The following is a 6,559-nucleotide window of genomic DNA, read 5'->3' on the forward strand; positions in this document are numbered from 1 at the left end:
TCCCACAAGGAAGGTGCCAGCCCTGAAAGCTCTTACTGGTCTTCACCGTCCCCCTGCAGCCTATCCACAGGCACAACAGCACTGGGGATCTCTGCTTTCCCAGAGACTCAGCATCTCATGGTGCTCGCTCTCGGCAGAGCCTTTTTCTGAAAAGGCAAACGTCTGGCTCCTTCTCCCACAAGGAAGGTGCCAGCCCTGAAAGCTCTTGCAGGTCTTCACTATCCCTCTGCAGCCTATCTTTAGCCGCAACAGCACTGGGGATCTCTGCTTTCCCAGAGACTCAGCATGTCACGGTGCTCGTTCTCGGCAAAAACTTTTTCTGAAAAGGCAAACGTCTGGCTCCTTCTCCCACAAGGAAGGTGCCAGCCCTGAAAGCTCTTGCTGGTCTTCACCGTCCCCCTGCAGCCTATCCACAGGCACAACAGCACTGGGGATCTCTGCTTTCGCAGAGACTCAGCATGTCACGGTGCTCGTTCTCGGCAGAAACTTTTTCTGAAAAGGCAAACGTCTGGCTCCTTCTCCCACAAGGAAGGTGCCAGCCCTGAAAGCTCTTGCAGGTCTTCACTATCCCTCTGCAGCCTATCTTTAGCCGCAACAGCACTGGGGATCTCTGCTTTCCCAGAGACTCAGCATGTCACGGTGCTCGTTCTCGGCAGAAACTTTTTCTGAAAAGGCAAACGTCTGGCTCCTTCTCCCACAAGGAAGGTGCCAGCCCTGAAAGATCTTGCTGGTCTTCACCGTCCCCCTGCAGCCTATCCACAGGCACAACAGCACTGGGGATCTCTGCTTTCCCAGAGACTCAGCATCTCATGGTGCTCGCTCTCGGCAGAGCCTTTTTCTGAAAAGGCAAACGTCTGGCTCCTTCTCCCACAAGGAAGGTGCCAGCCCTGAAAGCTCTTGCAGGTCTTCACTATCCCTCTGCAGCCTATCTTTAGCCGCAACAGCACTGGGGATCTCTGCTTTCCCAGAGACTCAGCATGTCACGGTGCTCGTTCTCGGCAAAAACTTTTTCTGAAAAGGCAAACGTCTGGCTCCTTCTCCCACAAGGAAGGTGCCAGCCCTGAAAGCTCTTGCTGGTCTTCACCGTCCCCCTGCAGCCTATCCACAGGCACAACAGCACTGGGGATCTCTGCTTTCGCAGAGACTCAGCATGTCACGGTGCTCGTTCTCGGCAGAAACTTTTTCTGAAAAGGCAAACGTCTGGCTCCTTCTCCCACAAGGAAGGTGCCAGCCCTGAAAGATCTTGCTGGTCTTCACCGTCCCCCTGCAGCCTATCCACAGGCACAACAGCACTGGGGATCTCTGCTTTCCCAGAGACTCAGCATCTCATGGTGCTCGCTCTCGGCAGAGCCTTTTTCTGAAAAGGCAAACGTCTGGCTCCTTCTCCCACAAGGAAGGTGCCAGCCCTGAAAGCTCTTGCTGGTCTTCACTATCCCTCTGCACCCTATCTTTAGCCGCAACAGCACTGGGGATCTCTGCTTTCCCAGAGACTCAGCATGTCACGGTGCTCGTTCTCGGCAGAAACTTTTTCTGAAAAGGCAAACGTCTGGCTCCTTCTCCCACCAGGAAGGTGCCAGCCCTGAAAGCTCTTGCTGGTCTTCAACGTCCCCCTGCAGCCTATCCACAGGCACAACAGCACTGGGGATCTCTGCTTTCCCAGAGACTCAGCATCTCATGGTGCTCGCTCTCGGCAGAAACTTTTTCTGAAAAGGCAAACGTCTGGCTCCTTCTCCCACAAGGAAGGTGCCAGCCCTGAAAGCTCTTGCAGGTCTTCACTATCCCTCTGCAGCCTATCTTTAGCCGCAACAGCACTGGGGATCTCTGCTTTCCCAGAGACTCAGCATGTCACGGTGCTCGTTCTCGGCAGAAACTTTTTCTGAAAAGGCAAACGTCTGGCTCCTTCTCCCACAAGGAAGGTGCCAGCCCTGAAAGCTCTTACTGGTCTTCACCGTCCCCCTGCAGCCTATCCACAGGCACAACAGCACTGGGGATCTCTGCTTTCCCAGAGACTCAGCATCTCATGGTGCTCGCTCTCGGCAGAGCCTTTTTCTGAAAAGGCAAACGTCTGGCTCCTTCTCCCACAAGGAAGGTGCCAGCCCTGAAAGCTCTTGCAGGTCTTCACTATCCCTCTGCAGCCTATCTTTAGCCGCAACAGCACTGGGGATCTCTGCTTTCCCAGAGACTCAGCATGTCACGGTGCTTGTTCTCGGCAAAAACTTTTTCTGAAAAGGCAAACGTCTGGCTCCTTCTCCCACAAGGAAGGTGCCAGCCCTGAAAGCTCTTGCTGGTCTTCACCGTCCCCCTGCAGCCTATCCACAGGCACAACAGCACTGGGGATCTCTGCTTTCCCAGAGACTCAGCATGTCACGGTGCTCGTTCTCGGCAGAAACTTTTTCTCAATAGGCAAACGTCTGGCTCCTTCTCCCACAAGGAAGGTGCCAGCCCTGAAAGCTCTTGCAGGTCTTCACTATCCCTCTGCAGCCTATCTTTAGCCGCAACAGCACTGGGGATCTCTGCTTTCCCAGAGACTCAGCATGTCACGGTGCTCGTTCTCGGCAGAAACTTTTTCTGAAAAGGCAAACGTCTGGCTCCTTCTCCCACAAGGAAGGTGCCAGCCCTGAAAGCTCTTGCTGGTCTTCACTATCCCTCTGCAGCCTATCTTTAGCCGCAACAGCACTGGGGATCTCTGCTTTCCCAGAGACTCAGCATCTCATGGTGCTCGCTCTCGGCAGAGCCTTTTTCTGAAAAGGCAAATGTCTGGCTCCATCTCCCACAAGGAAGGTGCCAGCCCTGAAAGCTCTTGCTGGTCTTCACCGTCCCCCTGCAGCCTATCCACAGGCACAACAGCACTGGGGATCTCTGCTTTCCCAGAGACTCAGCATGTCACGGTGCTCGTTCTCGGCAGAAACTTTTTCTGAAAAGGCAAACGTCTGGCTCCTTCTCCCACAAGGAAGGTGCCAGCCCTGAAAGCTCTTGCTGGTCTTCACTATCCCTCTGCAGCCTATCTTTAGCCGCAACAGCACTGGGGATCTCTGCTTTCCCAGAGACTCAGCATCTCATGGTGCTCGTTCTCGGCAGAAACTTTTTCTGAAAAGGCAAACGTCTGGCTCCTTCTCCCACAAGGAAGGTGCCAGCCCTGAAAGATCTTGCTGGTCTTCACCGTCCCCCTGCAGCCTATCCACAGGCACAACAGCACTGGGGATCTCTGCTTTCCCAGAGACTCAGCATCTCATGGTGCTCGCTCTCGGCAGAGCCTTTTTCTGAAAAGGCAAACGTCTGGCTCCTTCTCCCACAAGGAAGGTGCCAGCCCTGAAAGCTCTTGCAGGTCTTCACTATCCCTCTGCAGCCTATCTTTAGCCGCAACAGCACTGGGGATCTCTGCTTTCCCAGAGACTCAGCATGTCACGGTGCTCGTTCTCGGCAGAAACTTTTTCTGAAAAGGCAAACGTCTGGCTCCTTCTCCCACAAGGAAGGTGCCAGCCCTGAAAGATCTTGCTGGTCTTCACCGTCCCCCTGCAGCCTATCCACAGGCACAACAGCACTGGGGATCTCTGCTTTCCCAGAGACTCAGCATCTCATGGTGCTCGCTCTCGGCAGAGCCTTTTTCTGAAAAGGCAAACGTCTGGCTCCTTCTCCCACAAGGAAGGTGCCAGCCCTGAAAGCTCTTGCTGGTCTTCACTATCCCTCTGCACCCTATCTTTAGCCGCAACAGCACTGGGGATCTCTGCTTTCCCAGAGACTCAGCATGTCACGGTGCTCGTTCTCGGCAGAAACTTTTTCTGAAAAGGCAAACGTCTGGCTCCTTCTCCCACCAGGAAGGTGCCAGCCCTGAAAGCTCTTGCTGGTCTTCACCGTCCCCCTGCAGCCTATCCACAGGCACAACAGCACTGGGGATCTCTGCTTTCCCAGAGACTCAGCATGTCACGGTGCTCGTTCTCGGCAGAAACTTTTTCTGAAAAGGCAAACGTCTGGCTCCTTCTCCCACAAGGAAGGTGCCAGCCCTGAAAGCTATTGCAGGTCTTCACTATCCCTCTGCAGCCTATCCACAGGCACAACAGCACTGGGGATCTCTGCTTTCCCAGAGACTCAGCATGTCACGGTGCTCGTTCTCGGCAGAAACTTTTTCTGAAAAGGCAAACATCTGGCTCCTTCTCCCACAAGGAAGGTGCCAGCCCTGAAAGCTCTTGCTGGTCTTCACCATCCCCCTGCAGCCTATCCACAGGCACAACAGCACTGGGGATCTCTGCTTTCCCAGAGACTCAGCATCTCATGGTGCTCGCTCTCGGCAGAGCCTTTTTCTGAAAAGGCAAACGTCTGGCTCCTTCTCCCACAAGGAAGGTGCCAGCCCTGAAAGCTCTTGCTGGTCTTCACTATCCCTCTGCAGCCTATCTTTAGCCGCAACAGCACTGGGGATCTCTGCTTTCCCAGAGACTCAGCATGTCACGGTGCTCGTTCTCGGCAGAAACATTTTCTGAAAAGGCAAACGTCTGGCTCCTTCTCCCACAAGGAAGGTGCCAGCCCTGAAAGATCTTGCTGGTCTTCACCGTCCCCCTGCAGCCTATCCACAGGCACAACAGCACTGGGGATCTCTGCTTTCCCAGAGACTCAGAATGTCACGGTGCTCGCTCTCGGCAGTGCCTTTTTCTGAAAAGGCAAACGTCTGGCTCCTTCTCCCACAAGGAAGGTGCCAGCCCTGAAAGCTCTTGCTGGTCTTCACTATCCCTCTGCAGCCTATCTTTAGCCGCAACAGCACTGGGGATCTCTGCTTTCCCAGAGACTCAGCATGTCACGGTGCTCGTTCTCGGCAGAAACTTTTTCTCAAAAGGCAAACGTCTGGCTCCTTCTCCCACAAGGAAGGTGCCAGACCTGAAAGCTCTTGCTGGTCTTCACCGTCCCCCTGCAGCCTATCCACAGGCACAACAGCACTGGGGATCTCTGCTTTCGCAGAGACTCAGCATGTCACGGTGCTCGTTCTCGGCAGAGCCTTTTTCTGAAAAGGCAAACGTCTGGCTCCTTCTCCCACAAGGAAGGTGCCAGCCCTGAAAGCTCTTGCTGGTCTTCACTATCCCTCTGCAGCCTATCTTTAGCCGCAACAGCACTGGGGATCTCTGCTTTCCCAGAGACTCAGCATGTCACGGTGCTCGTTCTCGGCAGAAACTTTTTCTGAAAAGGCAAACGTCTGGCTCCTTCTCCCACAAGGAAGGTGCCAGCCCTGAAAGCTATTGCAGGTCTTCACTATCCCTCTGCAGCCTATCCACAGGCACAACAGCACTGGGGATCTCTGCTTTCCCAGAGACTCAGCATCTCATGGTGCTCGCTCTCGGCAGAAACTTTTTCTGAAAAGGCAAACGTCTGGCTCCTTCTCCCACAAGGAAGGTGCCAGCCCTGAAAGCTCTTGCTGGTCTTCACTATCCCTCTGCAGCCTATCTTTAGCCGCAACAGCACTGGGGATCTCTGCTTTCCCAGAGACTCAGCATCTCATGGTGCTCGTTCTCGGCAGAAACGTTTTCTGAAAAGGCAAACGTCTGGCTCCTTCTCCCACAAGGAAGGTGCCAGCCCTGAAAGATCTTGCTGGTCTTCACCGTCCCCCTGCAGCCTATCCACAGGCACAACAGCACTGGGGATCTCTGCTTTCCCAGAGACTCAGCATCTCATGGTGCTCGCTCTCGGCAGAGCCTTTTTCTGAAAAGGCAAACGTCTGGCTCCTTCTCCCACAAGGAAGGTGCCAGCCCTGAAAGCTCTTGCTGGTCTTCACTATCCCTCTGCAGCCTATCTTTAGCCGCAACAGCACTGGGGATCTCTGCTTTCCCAGAGACTCAGCATGTCACGGTGCTCGTTCTCGGCAGAAACATTTTCTGAAAAGGCAAACGTCTGGCTCCTTCTCCCACAAGGAAGGTGCCAGCCCTGAAAGATCTTGCTGGTCTTCACCGTCCCCCTGCAGCCTATCCACAGGCACAACAGCACTGGGGATCTCTGCTTTCCCAGAGACTCAGAATGTCACGGTGCTCGCTCTCGGCAGAGCCTTTTTCTGAAAAGGCAAACGTCTGGCTCCTTCTCCCACAAGGAAGGTGCCAGCCCTGAAAGCTCTTGCTGGTCTTCACTATCCCTCTGCAGCCTATCTTTAGCCGCAACAGCACTGGGGATCTCTGCTTTCCCAGAGACTCAGCATGTCACGGTGCTCGTTCTCGGCAGAAACTTTTTCTCAAAAGGCAAACGTCTGGCTCCTTCTCCCACAAGGAAGGTGCCAGCCCTGAAAGCTCTTGCTGGTCTTCACCGTCCCCCTGCAGCCTATCCACAGGCACAACAGCACTGGGGATCTCTGCTTTCGCAGAGACTCAGCATGTCACGGTGCTCGTTCTCGGCAGAGCCTTTTTCTGAAAAGGCAAACGTCTGGCTCCTTCTCCCACAAGGAAGGTGCCAGCCCTGAAAGCTCTTGCAGGTCTTCACTATCCCTCTGCAGCCTATCTTTAGCCGCAACAGCACTGGGGATCTCTGCTTTCCCAGAGACTCAGCATGTCACGGTGCTCGTTCTCGGCAGAAACTTTTTCTGAAAAGGCAA

Source organism: Accipiter gentilis, unplaced genomic scaffold, assembly GCF_929443795.1.
Source record: "Accipiter gentilis unplaced genomic scaffold, bAccGen1.1, whole genome shotgun sequence".
NCBI lineage: Eukaryota > Metazoa > Chordata > Aves > Accipitriformes > Accipitridae > Astur > Astur gentilis.